The 16,351-nt window shown below is 40.9% G+C and overlaps 1 non-coding gene across 1 annotated transcript; it reads left to right on the top strand.

Annotated features, from left to right (window-relative positions):
* Nucleotides 1–11,516: 11,516 nt before the first annotated feature.
* Nucleotides 11,517–11,585, top strand: Trnaa-ugc (transfer RNA alanine (anticodon UGC)). Its single transcript has one exon. It is a non-coding gene; the product is annotated as a tRNA-Ala (tRNA).
* Nucleotides 11,586–16,351: the final 4,766 nt, after the last annotated feature.

The raw sequence follows: 16,351 nt of genomic DNA, 5'->3' as shown, positions 1-16,351 counted from the left end.
AGCAGTTGGCCCAGAAGAAACACCTAACACCCCCCATTCAGAGAAACAAACTGAAGCACAGGGCCTTTTGGAGAAGGAAACAGTGCAGACCCTGTCTTCTCAAGTCCTGCACCTCAATGAGACTTCCTAGGTATTTCCCCCTTAGGGAATCCCTTCCAGAGCTCTTCTTCTGGAAGCACTTATTTTCTGGCCCAGACACTTGGTATGCTGGAGGCTCCTCATTTCGGTGCTTGGTTTTTTGTTTTTGGTTTTTTTGTTTGTTTGTTTATTTGTTTGTTTTTCATACCAGGGATTGAACTCAGGGGCACTTAACCACTGAGCGACATCCCCAGTCCTTTTTTGTATTTTATTTAGAGACAGGTATCACTGAGTTGCTTAGCACCTCACTAAATTGCTGAGGTTGGCTTTATCCTCCTGTCTCAGCCTCCCAAGCAGCTGGTATTACAGCCCTATACTACCACCTCTGGCTTCATTTTTCTACTTTTTATAGAGATACATACTACCACTACCACAAAAAAGCAAACAAAAATAGTGCAGCTTAATGACAAATAGCACTTGATGCTCAGTTTCACTAACCAAGGGACAAAAGAAAGTGGTAAGAAGTGGGGTAAATTGTCAGACACATGGACCTTTAAAAGGACAGTCACTCCTCTGCTCATGCTGCCATCCAGGAATTCAGATCCAGTGATGTCAGATCTTAGAACACTTTTTAGAAATTAGATATACAGATTTTTATGTGAAATATCCATGAAGGATATGGAAAATGAAACCCCCAGGACAGGGGAATGACAACCCCCCAAAACAGTCTGACCCAAAGGAGGAAGGAAGAGAAAAGCAATCATTAATCCTCTCCCAGTAAATCCTTCCCAGTAACAATGGGCCCTGAGGGGGAAAAAAAAGGGAACATTCACCCCTTCCCAAAAAAATGGGTCCTGAAGGGAAGAAGTGGATACTGAATGCTGGACATTGGACCTTTTTCCATTGCCGATGAGTCCTGGAAGGAGAAAAGCAAATAATGAAGTAACAGTGGGTCCCAGAGGAAGAAGATAGCAGTCAACTCCAGCCGAGTTCTGAGCTTCCATCCCTTTCCAGTTACCATAAGCTTCAGGCTTTTAACAACTCTTTTCCTGACTGCCCAAACCAATACATTCTTCTTCAGTCTCCAGTGATTAAGCCTTCCTCATTGTAAACTATAAAACACAGACCGCTTCTATACCTGGGGGCCATTTTCACCCCGAAAATGAGTTCCTCCGATGCCTGACTGATTGACTCTGCTGCTGAATTAAAGGAAAGCTTGTTGATTCATTTGAAGTTTACTCCCATCCTGGTTATATGGGCTTACAATCCATACTTTTAAGCGTTGGTCAATAATTTGATCTTAAAACAGTGTGTGAGCCAACTGTTTACATTCAAATCAAACTCCATTTGAACACCAAATCTCGAGTCCTAATGAATTCCAGTGTGTGACCCCCTACAACAAAATAGTGAGTCCTCCCTGCCCTCCATTAATATCTATGATGGGACCTAATGGTACAAAAGAAATCCTAGGTTGGTCCCTTAGCAGTCACTGTGAAATTAAAGGGTGAAGGATTACATCTGACACGCAATGAGTTTCCAACTGCAAACACCAACACTTTGTCAAAATCTGTTTGGTACTTCTCCATCTCTCCATCACTCTTCCTAATGACAAAAATAATTAACACATTCATATAAAAGCACAGAACGAAAGAGCTTTAATTTATCCATCTATTTCAGGGTCATCCCCATTATCAATATATGACAAGTTAATGGGTCTTAATTAAAAAAGCAGCAGTAAAGCAATTTAGGAAACTGAAGGATTATTATGAGTCCTAGCTGTGACAGCATGTTTGGTGCACCATGGAAGATAACAGATTTGCTTTCCATGGGATCTCAGATCCATCATCCTGCTCTTGGTGGGAGAGAGACATTTTCTTGTCTTTGCAAAAAGTGCCTGCGCTTACAGAATGACAGCATTGATGCCTTATGGAGAGTAGGCAAGGGTATGAGAACTAGGCCCAAGTAAGAGGGTAATAGGAGACCTGACTACAAGCCAAAGGTCATGACCCTGAGAGTATTCCTGAGTCGAAGGTCAAGACAGAACCATACATCAGGGTCCCTCTTCGCCTCTCCACCAAACTCAGTAGTTTCTAAGGATTAGAAAAGAGTCCCTCTTTGAGCAAACTCTAGCCAGTATTCTCTCTCAATTAGGCCCCAGCCTTGGTTTGTACACACTTGAATTATATACTAACGTAGTTTTGGTTTTTTTGTTTCGTTTTTGAAATACTGGTGTTTGAACTGGGTGCCTCACAAATGATAGGCAAGTGCTACACCACTGAGCTACATGCCCAGTCCTTTTTATTTTATTCTGAAACAGGGTCTCACTAAGTTGCAGAGGCTGGCCTCAAATTTGCAATCCTCTTGCCTTAGCCTCCAGAGGAACTGGGATTACAGGTTTGTACCAGCCTAATAGTAGTTTCTGTTAACAAGTTCAGGCCACATCACAAGGATGACTCTAGCCTGAGACAAGTACCTGTTTGAGAAGGCTCAGGCTGCCAGCCCAGATAAGTTTCACGTGAATAAATCTCCTTTCTCACTTTTGTAATTTTTCACTTCCTGCACCTACTGAGTCCCTGCTCATACTCTTCCTACTCATCCTCATTCTCCCTTTAAAATGCCCAGTTACCTCTTTATAAATCAGTTTAGTTGATGCTGGACTCTTTCCCTATACCAATAGTTATTACTGATTAAAATCTGTTTGTGCCCCGTTTGTGTCTAGCTTTATATATCTCTGGCAGGACTAAGGATTTCATTTCAGAAATATTTCTCAAATCCAGGTCCTCTTTGTCATCATTTTTCAGCTGCTGCTCTCTCTTCCCTAGAATAATGCAAAGACCACTTCATAACTAGTCTGCTTCATTCTGTCCATGACCATTTGGATTATGTCCCTCCTTTCTAAAACACCCTTCAATTCCTTCAATTTCCAAAACAGAAATTAAAAACTGACCATCTGACAAACATGTTTACTTTGACTCACTAAGCATTTATGCAATGTTGAATTCATTTTATGTGTAGTTGTGAAGTTTTGTATAAAAATAAGGATTTCTTGCAAGACTGGGTCTAAATTCCTGGGTGGCAACATTGCAATGGAGCTAGTCCATTTAGGTGCAAGTGTGGCTCATCAGGTGGCCATAGTTTCTGCCTCTTCCAGTTACCCCTTACTGTGCGTATTTACATTTGCCTGGTTGTATAAGTACTGGGGTCTGCAAACCACGGCAGATAGAAAATCTGAGGGTGAGGAAAAATGGAAAACAGGAACCCAGGAAACAAAGATTTTTAACAAATTTTACAGATATTTCTTGCTAGGAAGGATAATAACCTCAAGACCTATGCAGTTCAGTGCTCACAAGTGAGCACAGGTAAGAAGTCCATCCAGAAAGAAGGGCAAAGGTCAACAGGCAAAGGCTGTAGGCCTACAGACCTCTGTACTCTGTGTTTTGTAAGAAGAAACCAAGGTTTCCCACAAAAGAGACACACAGCCAGTCCTTCAGAACTGGGGCATCTTCAAACTTGACCTAAATGGTATCAGCTCAAGGTGGTCCCTTAGAAATCCATGAAAGCCAGAAAAGAGGGACAAGAAAAAAGATGGCATCTTTAGATTTCCCTGCTGTGCTTTGAGTACTGAAGTGTGTGCATGAACTCTTTGAAATGTCTGAATCAAGGAGTGTATTCACAAACCAAGTTTAAACACATTTAGTCCAACTCTTATTTTTTTTAATATTTATTTGTTCTAATTAGTTATACATGACAGTAGAATGCATTTTGACACATCATACATAAATGGAGTATAACTTCTCATTCATCTGGTCATATATTATGTAGAGTTACAGAAGTTTTGTAATCATATATGCACATAGGGTAATAATGTCCAATCATTCTACTATCATTCCTACCCCCAGGCGCTCGCCCTGCCCTTCACTCCCCCTCTGTCTAGTCCAAAATACCTCGATTCTCCCCCTCCACACACACTTATTGTGAATTAACATCTACATAATCAGAGACAACATTCAGCCTTTCTTTCTTTGGGATTGACATTTAGCCCAACTCTTAATTTGAGATTGAGAGACACATGCAACACAAATTCTGGACACAAGAGTACTTTGGGTCTCTGGCCAGCAGGAAAATACAATGGCATCTCCCACCCTGACTAACAACCCTAACCCTCAGCTGAGCTGGCCTCAGAAACACATGGATTTAATCTCCTAGACTTGGGCCTTTGTATTACTCTTCTCCCCTCCTCTGCCTTGCACAACCACTAGCTAGCTGTCTGCCTAAGGACCTCCAGCCCATCTGGCCCTCTGTATAGCTTTTTTTGCTCCATGTAAAACAGGAGAGGAAAATTGGGTCCAAATAAAACAGAGTTTTGCAGGATGGGAGCCAAGAAATGCCCTGAGCTCCTTAAGGTGTATCTCACCTTCATTTGCCTCTTAGGACTCGGGTTTGCCAAGGTTCGGAAGCCAGAGCCCAGAGTTGTTATTACACGGAACAGCTGTGAACTGGGCCTGCTTCTGAGTGAGAAAAAGCCCTTTACACATGACTTCCTGCGGTCAGCCCAACCCCCATGTGCCTCCACCCCTCCTAGAATCCCTTAGCTATCTGGCAAAGCATTTGACTAGCAAGTGAAAATAGAGATTTGCCCAGAATCAAAAATCATTTCAGGGGCTGGAGTTGTAGCTCAGTGGTAGGGTGCTTGCCTAGCACGCATGAGGCACTGGGTTTGATCCCCAGCATATAAAAATAAATAAATAAAATAAAGGTATTGTGTCCACCTTCTTCTAAAAATATTTTTTTAAAAACTCATTTCACAATAGCAAGATTCAGCCTGGGTAGAGATCACTGCTACAAAAATTGTATCCTTTTGCCAGTGTTAATCTTGGTACATCCACAGCCACAAACATTGTCTAAATTCAGATTCAGTTCAATTTTAGATCAATAGTCTCCTCTACTCAAATACTGTGTACTGAGGAGACATATTCCATGGAGGTTGTTTAAACTTGTCTTTGGACATCACCAGTAACCATCTTCTACATTTTCCTTTCTAGTCACTAATTTGATATCTTCACTAAAAGAAATGCCAATAATTTGAGGGTTTTCAGAGTAAAGTGCCCTGAGCTCTTCCAGATAGCAAGGAAGTAGAGGTGTCACTGTTATTATTCTGAGCTGATAGGAAATACACTCATGTACCCGAGGCCTGGAATCAGTCACTGCCTGCCCAAAGCACCAATAGAGCAGGTGTTGGTTATAATTGCTTCTAGACTTCCTGCCATGGTCAGTTGAAAGTCAAACCCGTAAATGCTGCCTGACTACAATAAAATTGGAGTACACAGACATTTTTGCATCACTGCCTGGTGAAAATATACTGACTGCAGTGGGATGAAATGAGGCAAATGCATAAGGAGGAAAATGCTGCTAGAATAGCAACGAACAAACTGTCAATCTTCACTGCCTTTTCTTATCTTCCTTCTTTTTTCTTCTTTTTTCTTCCAAGAACGAAGGAGATGACGGATCTCTAAGGAACCAGATTTGTCCATTTCCAGAAGCAGCTTTTTCCTTGATCTTTCTGAAAACAAGTTAGTAGAAGCTTTTTTTTTTTTTTTTTTAACCTATGGATAATTCCTGAGCTTCTACATATCAGCTCCATGCTTTAAAGTTCCTTTGGCATACAGATGTGAGATATGGTCACCAAAAGGGACTTGATCAGGAAGGGGTAATCCTCCCACCCCCAGCGACCCAGGATATAACTCAACAAGCACAATCAGCAGTTACAGATCCTACCGGAGTCCCAGGGAAACAGCGATACAGAATAGATCAAAACCACAGTCTCATGTGGGGTGGAAAAGGAATAATAATATAATAAAAACAAATAATAATAATAATAACGTAATATTTAAGGGCAAACAGTGTGCTAGGCACAGTTCAAGGCTGCTCGTACATAATAATTCATTCCTTCTACTCAACAACTCTAAATGTGAACTCTATTTTACCTCTTTACAGATGAGGAAACCCATGGCACAGAAAGAATGATATTGGTCCAAATCACAAAATAGGGAAGTGGAGAGGCAAGGAGTTGAACACAGCAACCTGGATGCTAAGCCTGTGCTCTTGGACACAATGCTTCCCAGATTCCAACCTCCATTTGGGACACAAAGGTGAAGCAGATCAGGTGTAAGACAACAGGGAGTCTCAGAGACTGGAGCTAATGGGCAAGCATACATGCGAATTTAGGAAGCAGCTGCTACTCTGATCCAGAGTACAATCAAGACCTAGAGTTACTCTTTTGTTTTTTGCTTTCTGTTTTGTTTTGTTTTTTTAAAGAGATACTGCAAATATGGATGCTGTGTAGAAACCCACCCCACTCCTGATAAATATTGGCAGCTAATTCAAAATGTTACAAACAAGGTGTGAACCAAGCTCAAGTCGGACTGCTCTGTGAGCCACTCACCATCACTACTGATTGAAAACCTGGCCAGGGCATTTCCAGAAGACCTGCCTCACATCCCACTATCTGGGGACATCCAAGATTACGCACTAGTGAGGAAGTCCCAAATACTGATGTGGTATTCCTTTTATAGAGCTCTATTCATGTCACCCAATGCCTGTTGCACAGTAGGGGATTTGGGGGAGTGAAAGAAAAAACTGGGTTTAGCAACCTTAGTGTTCTGGCTTTAAAAAATCTCATGCTAGGATGTAAAAAAATAGAAACAGGACTGTGGTTAGAAAACTGATCTGGATCTCGATCCTGATACAAATTCAGACAGGAACCTAAGCCACCCCAGCCCTTCTGTGGGCTTCACCCTGACACAGCAAATGCACTGGAGGGATCACTGTCCACATGAAAATACACTTTTTTCTCTTTCCAAGCAGGGCTCACCACAGGGCTCCCCATACCCTGGTGCTGTGGATTGAACCCAGGGCCTTCCACATACTAGGTAAGCCCTCTACCACTGATACCACTGAGCTCCCCAGCCCCACAGGATAGCCTGCCATGTTTGTTTACCAGCTTGGTGAGAGACTCGGACACTTAACCCCCAAATAGCCAGTCTCTCCACATCAATTATGTCAGAAAGAAGGAAGTCATGCTTTCACCACAGGAGTGGCTGTGGCAGTGGCAGACAGGGCTGTGACCACAGGAGGGAGAACGATAGGTTCAAGGGCCAGGAATGCTCAGAGAGTAGGACCAAAGAGCTAGGCTTCTTCTTTCTGAGTGAGTCATTGTGATTTTACTTCAGGTTCTCCATGCTTTAAACAAATGCAAGCATGGGCTAAAGTTGGATGCACACATTTTGGTTTTCTACATCACCAAATTTCATATGTTCTCAGAGACTCCTCAGCTCAGCAGAGCGGGTATCATTTGAGTAACTTCTACCAGATCTCCAACCTACACAGCCTCTGAACCCAGCCTCTGTGATCTGGGGTAAGAGCTACTCCTTAAAATTTATCCTAACTTGAATTTAAGCATCTGAGCTTTCACGCTCCAACACAAGTCAGGCATTGCTATGGACCAGGGCAGAGGGACATAAACCCCAGGAACATCACTTCTGGCACTCTGCAGAGTCCAGAAGGAAAGTCCAAAGGTGGGTCACCAAAGACAGACACAATTACAGTCAATAGAAGTGGAAAAACACAGATGCTGAAGAGCGGTCAAAGGGGCCGAAAGGGATACAGGGGGCCACCAATCTACTGCAAAGCCACATTCACAATGCCTGTCTCCTGACAGCTGCACTAGATGCTCTAAGCAGGCTTTTATCTTCTTTGTGAAGTACTTTGTCATTTGTTTGTTTTTGAGCTGGGTTGTTACTATGTTGCCTAAGCTGGCCTTGAACTCCTTGGGTTCAAGTGATCCTTCTGCCTCAGTCTCCTAAGTAGTTGGATTTACAGGTATATGCCACCATATCTAGCTCATTTTTATATATTTTTAATGACTTTATTGACAAAGCTGAATTTATTCTTAGTCTTTTTTTAAATTATTTTTTAAATTTGTTCTAATTAGTTATACATGACAGTAGAATGCATTTTGACACGTCATACATAGATGGAGTATAACTTCTCATTCTTCTGGTTGTACATGAAGTAGAGTTACAAGGTTCTATAATCACATATGCACATAGGGTAATAATATCATTATTATATTTTTAAAGTAACACATGCATACTTACTATTTGCCAAACAATGTTCTATACATTTTACAAGCATTAATTCACTTCCCATTGCCTCAATTTCCTCATAAGTAAAATCAAGCTAACAATAATATATATTTCATAGACTTGATGGAAGAAAATAGCCCACCTAAGGTGCAGAACCATTTGAATTCAGGCAATCTAGATCATGACTCCATACCCTTGATCATGCTACCATTAAAGTGGGTGAAGATTTATAGAACCAGAGGGTTTGAGGTTCAAATCCCTCTTTATCTCAATAAAAGTATGTTCATCCCTGAGGCTTGGGTTTTTTGGTTTTGGGTTTTTTTTTGTTTTTTTTTTTTTTTTGTACTAAGGATTGAATCTAGAGGCACTTTATCACTGAGCCACATCCCGAGCCCTTTTTATTTATTTATTTATTTATTTGTATTTTGAAATAAGATCTCACTAAGTTGCTAAGGCTGGCCTTAAACTTGTGATTCTCTTGCCTTGCCCTCCCAAGTCACTGGGATTACAGGTATGCAACTCCTGCACCTGGCTGCTTTCCTATATTTTTCCTTGGTGCCAAGGAATTGAACCCAGGGGTGCTTAAACACTGAACCACATCCCCAACCATTTTTTATATTTTATTTAGAGATGGGGCCTTTCTGAGTTGCTTAGTTCCTCACTAAGTTGCTGAGACTGGATTTGAATTCACAATCCTCCTGCCTCAACTTCCCAAACTCCTGACATGCTTGGCTCCTATTTTTAAAATGAGATTTCATAAAAACCACTAATACCTACATCTATATAAAAAATGTCTAGCAGGTGCCAAGGATATAATAGTTATTCAATAAATCTCAACTGTCATAAAAAAATGCTCAGCTAAATTGACCACTTGGCAACCTTAATAAAGCAAACTGCCTCTTCCCCAGTAACTTACAGTGGCAAATATGTAAAGTATAAAAGAAATGAGATCCAGATCAGCCAGTGTATTATCCAGACCAGACATTATCCAGACCAGAAGTTTACTCCCGTGGGGGACATTTAGCAATGTCCAGAGATATTCCATGTTGTCACTGTCAAGGGAAAGAAAGTCCCTGGCATCCAGTTGATAGATGCCAGAGATACTGCTAATCATCCTGCAATACACAGGACAGTCCACTCAACAACAAAGAATAATCCTGCCTGAAAAGGCAATTATCCAAGCCTGACTTTACAAATGTGGAAACCAAGGCACTTAGCAGTAACTGGATTGTAGGTTGCAAAGTTCAAATGCAAGTTCAGTGCTCCACACAAAAATCTCTTGTCATTTGCAAAATTGGCAGCAATGCCTGCTTGGAGGTCCCATAAGTTTGTGTGAGAATCATGTAAGACATGGAAAGTAAAAGCCCTTTGAAAAATGTGGCATGCTACACAAATCTGAAAGCTTAGTATCCAGGCTCTTTTCATATTTGCAAATGATCTTATATTAGTTGAGTTAATTTTCCAACAAGTGGAGCTTCAAACAGCAGCACCTCTGTATAATCTGGGAAAGTTCATTCAGTATGAGCAGCATTGGCAAATGCCATGCCTGGTCTATCCCACCTCACAGCTACTCCCTCTATGATTAATAAGGTGCCTGGCTGTGTTTTCCCTCCCCTCTGACAGATGCTACACTGTAAATTCATCCACATCACATCTTTTATGCCTGTGGAGTAATCGAGTTTAGCACACAAGAAAAGGCACGCATGTCTCCCTCCCGACATTATTCAGCAAACAAGATTCTCCAATCTGATTTTCACCACTTCTTGCCATTCCAAGGGTATCCAGGGTTACACTTCACTTTGCCTCAAGTCTCTGCAAATTGCATTCCTGAGTTGCATATAGCATGAGTCTATAGGCTCTGGAGAAACACCCTGGCTGCAAGTCCAGACAGAACTCTCCACCAAGAAGAGCAACACACCTCTCACACAGCCCCTCCTAACACCCTCTCAGAAATTACTAGAAATGAGATTTGTGAAGCTCCTGTCAAGTGTGGATCTTAGCTTGGCTGCCTCCTCTGAGTGACAAGGTACTGCAACAGACAAGGAAGAAGCCCCTCCTTGTTCCCCCATCTCCAAGGTCTCCAGGAAAGCAGAGCTGGGTTGTCACCTAGCCGGAGGCCTTTCCCCTTGTTATAATTACTAATGTGCCTATGGTCCCGCCACACACCTCAATCATCTCATCTAGATACAGGGGAGATAACTATATTTTATTTGCTTCCCCCTCCCTTCCTCCCAGGCGCTGCTGAACACATAATCAATCACTGCTCGTTACACCTGCAGCCTTCAGACACTGCTGAAAACAACAGACACCTCCCCTGCTGCTGCCAGGATCTGCAGAGCCCCTTTTGTACACACACACATCAGATCAGGGCTTTACATACTTCTTTGCCAGAGATATTGCAATGAGAATGTGAAGAATAATGAAAGACGAATAGAAGTGGGAAACTTTTGTTCCCTTATTTTCTTATTTTTCCCCTAACAACTAATCATAAACTATTTATACTCCTTATTTTCCTTCTTTTCAAAATAAGATAAAAGCAGCTGTCAATGCACATGTTCAAGGCACAGCTCTTAGTACATTATGAAGATGATCTTTATCTCTGTCTGAGAAAGTCTCTCTTTTAAGCCCCCTCTTAATAAACGGGGAGAAGAGCCTCAAAGAGATTAAATAATTTGACCAAGATCACACCGTAAATGATAGAGACTAGATTTGAATCCACATCATGCAGACACCAGAGCTTATGTGACTCACTGTTACTAAGCTTATGTTACACACTGTTTACTAAATCTTCTTTATAATAAAGAAAATATTGGGCACTATGCAAAGACTCTGGGCTCCATTAGCTTCTCTCAACAGCCTTCTGATGAGATTATTAGTCAGGATAGCTCAGGCTATTCCACAGTAACAAATTAATCCTGAAATCTTGGTGGCTTAAAAATCCAAAATCCAATTTCTTGCTGATGCAATTTATGATTCTGACCAGACAATTCTGGAGGGTAGCAATGCTCCATGTAGTGACTCAGTGATCCAGGCATCTTCACACTTGTGGTGCCACCATATCAAAAACTGACTTCCAGGTCACCGTAGAAGAAACTATACAACTGGGAGTTATGGACCAGTTCTTAATGACTTCCTGTTTCTTCTCATAGGCTATTGGTCAGGTCTAATTGTACCCCCCTAATTGCAAGGAGGCTGGGAAATGTAGAGTACATAGAAAACATCTCTGCCATATGTGTCTGACTCCAAATATCCCCTCCCACTAACTCAAATTTTATATTCAGAAATCACAGGCTGGGGAGATAGCTCAGTCGGTAGAGTGCTTGCCTTGCAAGCAAGAGGCCCTGGGTTCAATCCCCAGTACCGCAAAAAAAAAAAAAGAAAACCAGAAATCACTGGTGACTTTTAGAGAATTTTAGATGATACATAATTTGGTATAATTTAATGAAACTATGCTTCTCCCAATCACATTATGTCACTTTCTATAATCTTGTTACTCTTACATCAAATTTAAGATAAACATATTTAAGCTACATATCCATAAGCAATAAGATCATTGCATCTCTTTGGGCACTATTACTTAAAAAAGGGAAAAAATATTGGTTCAATTATTTTCAGCAAAGAAAAATTCACCAAAGCTTATAGAGTAGCACTTAATTGCTTTCCTTTTTTTCTTTTCTGCACTGGTGAATCATTTTACACTTATGATAATTTCAAAATAAATATTTTTCAAAGCCTCAGGGCATTCATTGTATAATGATCATTTGAAAGATTTCTTGGTTATGGTGTTCTCAGAAGAACAAAAGGCTGTCCATAGCACCAGTTATTTCTATATTAAAAAGATGAAATTGCTCATTAGGTGGTACAAGTCAATTTCTTTCATCAGCCTAACTGCCCATTTTAGCAAAGATTCAATCTCTGAATTAAGTAAATGCCTATACATTTCAAAGTCAATAACTATACTCTTTCCTTTAACATAAACATCTTAGACATCTAGAAATGTTGTCAGTCTCTTTTCCATGCCTTTCCCAAAAGAAACTGAGGACAGCATTTTGTTTTTACTGTTGTGTGTTTTGTGGTTTGAGTTTTTAAGGTGACATCCGTGTATTTTAGCTAAGGTCCTACTGGTCATGATGTGCACATTCAAAAAAAGAGTCAGATATTGTTGAGAAGTGTATCTTTAAAAGAATGGTGAGATCGAGCAGCTTATTTAACAATAAAATATAAAGTGCTCATATTTCTGTTTGTCTCTTTGTAATTTCCCTAAGGACAATTGTTTCTTTCTGTAATAAAACCAGAAGTCCAAGGTAATAAACAATATCCATTCTATGGGGGTTTCTGGCCAGTCTCAGTATGGAAAACCCCATGGACTTTGTTTCTGTTTCCTTTTTCCAACCAAATCCTTGGAGCTAGAGGCTGGTAGGAAAGGGTAGAGGGGAGGGAGTGGGTTGGGTAGAAGAGGTGACCTTGCAGATCACTTCAAATTCTATAATGAATGCAAAAAGTAATCAGAATGAGATAGCTGGAGATTCAATTCTTTAGAGAGAGATTCAAATTCATTTGTCCCTTACAGGAACCAAAGAAAAAAAAAGCCATTATTAATTTAGGCAATTAGAGAACTTTGAAAGCAATATCCAGTACTTTTTTTTTAACCTGTCCCAAGAGTGCACCACACAGCCTAGGAAAACTTAATTTTTATAGCATTTAGAATGAAGAAAGGTCATTTCTTAAATGTGCTCTACAGAAGACTGTAATTTTAAACTGGTAATTTTAATGAGAAGTGGGGTTTTCACACACACAAAAGCAGTGAACACTTGAGTGAGTTTGAAATGAAATTAGAGGTGCATATTCTGATCGTCATGGCATTCGCAAATGAATCCACATTATCAGTATTGCTTCCTGCTCTGCCACACTCCCATCAGAAAATTCCAAAGCCTCATGTGCCTACATCTGCTGGTCTGTCCAGCTCTCTTAATGCCACTAAACAAGGCATTTTACCTCTTCCTTATATGGAGAACTGAGCTTCCTGAGATGTCTGAACCATGGACTGTTTCCCTTCTCCGCCTGATATACAGAGAGTACAACACATAGGGACCTTCCCATGTTCAGGGCAGAAACAGAGATGGGGTAGCAGGCTCAGGAGAGCCCCTCCACAGAGCAAGACTACAGTTCAGAGGTAAGGAGGTGTGTGATGAATCTTGCCTTCTCTGCGGTCCATGTTTTCTGGCAGATCTAAGAGGTCACTTAAGGAGTTTGGGACCACCTGCACCATGATGTCTGGATATTGTCTCAGCCTTACCTATACTTGTTCCATCCCCATAGAGTGTGATTCCACTGTCCTAGATACAGCTTAGACATTTGACATTATTTTAAGATCCCCAGTTATTCCAGTTATTCTCAGCCAGGGCTGAGAACCACAGAGTTACTTTCTGAAAAGGTACATCAATAAAGAGAGAGATGACTAAGGTCCTTGGCAGGAGTCTGCTAAGGAGTGAAGTAACAAGAAGTGAGGCTGGCAGATGGCACAATGTGATCCTGCAGGACCTTGGGCATGATAGGATAATATTGAATCCTTGAAAAGCCATGGAGAGTAAAAGAAGGGAGTGAACACAGAGCAATGTGGCTCTATGTCACCATATGCTGGTGCTAAAATAAAAGTCTACTGAATATGCACATTCAGGTGGGAATGTCAGAGACCCATGAGAAAAGCTAATGCTACCTGGAAACTACACCTTGTCTGATCAAGCTTATTGAGTCTCTCTTCAAGTAGCTGAGGGCTCAGAATCTGTGCACCTCCATTTGGAGAACAGTCATTGGCTTTCATTCCTAGCCTACTGCTATAACCATACCTCTGTCCCCCGGGTGTCATTCCTTCCCCACCACACTAAGTCATTTGGGAGCGCCATGCTTCACTTAAAAATAAGCAAACACCTTCTGTCTCCATCCTGGCATAGTTTCAGCTTATTTAGCATTATAACATATGTCATCTGTTTCCCTAAACAATCTAACATGGGCATAGCATGATGGGATTGGTAATTTGAGAAAATGAGAAACAGTCTGCCATCGGCACACACATAATGACATTTGATTTGCTGTCAGTACTACTGTGTGTTCTTTCTATTCTCATTCCTGGAAGATAGACACAGAAAAAAGACTAAGATTTCCATCTCTGGCTCTTTAGGAAAGTCAAAAATGATTGGACCACCTCTTGCCTTTAAATGTCCTGTTCATTTGGTAAAGGTGGAGTGGATGCCACCTGTCTGAGAGACATTTTGGGTCTAGTGGGAAAAAGTAGAAATGGCCCCAGCCTCCTGGAAGAAACTAGATCATGGAGCACAACAAGGTAGGTAACAGCTCACAGGAGGAACAAGAAGAAAACTGGCTAGGCAGGGTCTGACCAATCACCACTTTATCTGCTGACCCAAAAGAAAAGTTTCTCCAGGGTTAACTGGAAGAAGTCATCTCTTCTCAATCAAACCCACAATTCCTGTCCCAGACAGAACAAGCATTTTCTTCAGGTTATTTCATTCTAAGGATAATGTTCCTTTTTGTTTAAAAAATAGAAGACATTAAAGGGAGCTTCCTTGGCCTACATAACTCCCTGTTCAGGAACTCAGCCCTGTTTGTCCTCAGAGCCAGTGGCTCAGCCTTTGAAGGAACAACTCAACCCAGTATGATCAGGACAGAAAGACTTAGACTCCCAACACAATCTGGAACTGAAAAACTTATTTCCTGCCACTCACTTATTTATTCACTGGGTCAATCCTGCAATAAATATTTACCCAGTCATTGCTTCTTACCAGGCACAGAATAAGACACATAATACCAGAGTTCGTGCCTTCGAGGACTGCCAATCTGAGGGAAGGGATATGGAAGGGCAGACATATCAAAAGTCTTAAAGATGATTCACAGAGATGAGCTATGAAACTTTGGAGCTGGACACACCTCTGTCACTTCTAGAAGAGCTCCTGAGTCCCCCATCCCCTGAGCCAGGGTCACATCTGCAGATCTTCCCTGGAGTAACAAGCAAACATGGCCTTCCTAGATTTCCAACACCTGACTCTGGATCCAGCATGGGAGGCTCCAGGCCTGGTCTTAACTTTGAGTCCTAGGAATTCCTAGGGGAAGAGTAATAGGAGGTGGAGCTCAGGGAGAGTCAGGCACTCACCCTGTTTGTCCACCTAATGCCTCGTCCTGGTTCTGAGTCCATTTAGTCATTCATTCATTCCCATAAAAACTATTCACTATATTGCCTGAAATTTCTTTATGGGCCTGAAGCCCCCTTAATGTTCACTAAACATTTAATGATTTTTTTCCTACTCTCTCAGGACATAAAGATTGTCACTTTTAACTATTGTCCTCCAGTAAGTCCCACATTTCCCAGAAAGATAAATTTCACATTATTACCACAAATGAACCATGTAATGCTTGCAAAGTTCCAATGAGCAGTCTGTTCTAAAATTGTGCCAGCTCTCTGCTGCACATCATCACCAAGGAATGGAAGGGGCTGGGAAATACACAGGAACAAACACAGGCAGACATCACCCATCAAGGCTGATCTGAGGAAGTGGTAGGAGTCTGGAAAAAAATTTTTAAAACTCTTCACTCCCTTTCTTCTCCACCCTTTATTAATATTTAGTCTCTTTAAGAAGTAGTGAAATAGGCCCACTAGGAACAATGAGTGCAAATTACAGGAAGGCCAAGATTAGAAAGAGTTGATCTACAAGGTAGTGACTTCCTTATGTCTGGAGGCATATGAACAGATAACAGACAATAAACAGGTGATAAAACTAAAAGGAATTTAAGAGAAGAACTGTAAGGGCAAGAACTAAAATAACAATTGCAAAGTCATCAATTACAGCTCAGACACTTTGCTTGAACTCTATACATTACTTCATTTAATACCAGTAACAATACTCTCTGAATTTTGTCTATGAAACAACATATTAAATATAAATATGAATATTATTCATATTTATAATTAGATAAATAAACATCTATTTTTACAAAATAGATGAGAGATAAAATAACATATTCCAAAATAACAAACTGGTATTCGATCTGACTCCAAAGCCTATTCTATTTTCATAGAATCATTAGTTCATTCAGCAAGTATTTGTTGAAGGCCAAGC

This window comes from Sciurus carolinensis, chromosome 16, assembly GCF_902686445.1.
Source record: "Sciurus carolinensis chromosome 16, mSciCar1.2, whole genome shotgun sequence".
NCBI classification, from domain to species: Eukaryota; Metazoa; Chordata; class Mammalia; order Rodentia; family Sciuridae; genus Sciurus; species Sciurus carolinensis.
Note: the sequence above shows the minus strand (reverse complement) of the source record. Positions and strands in the feature narration are given on the sequence as shown.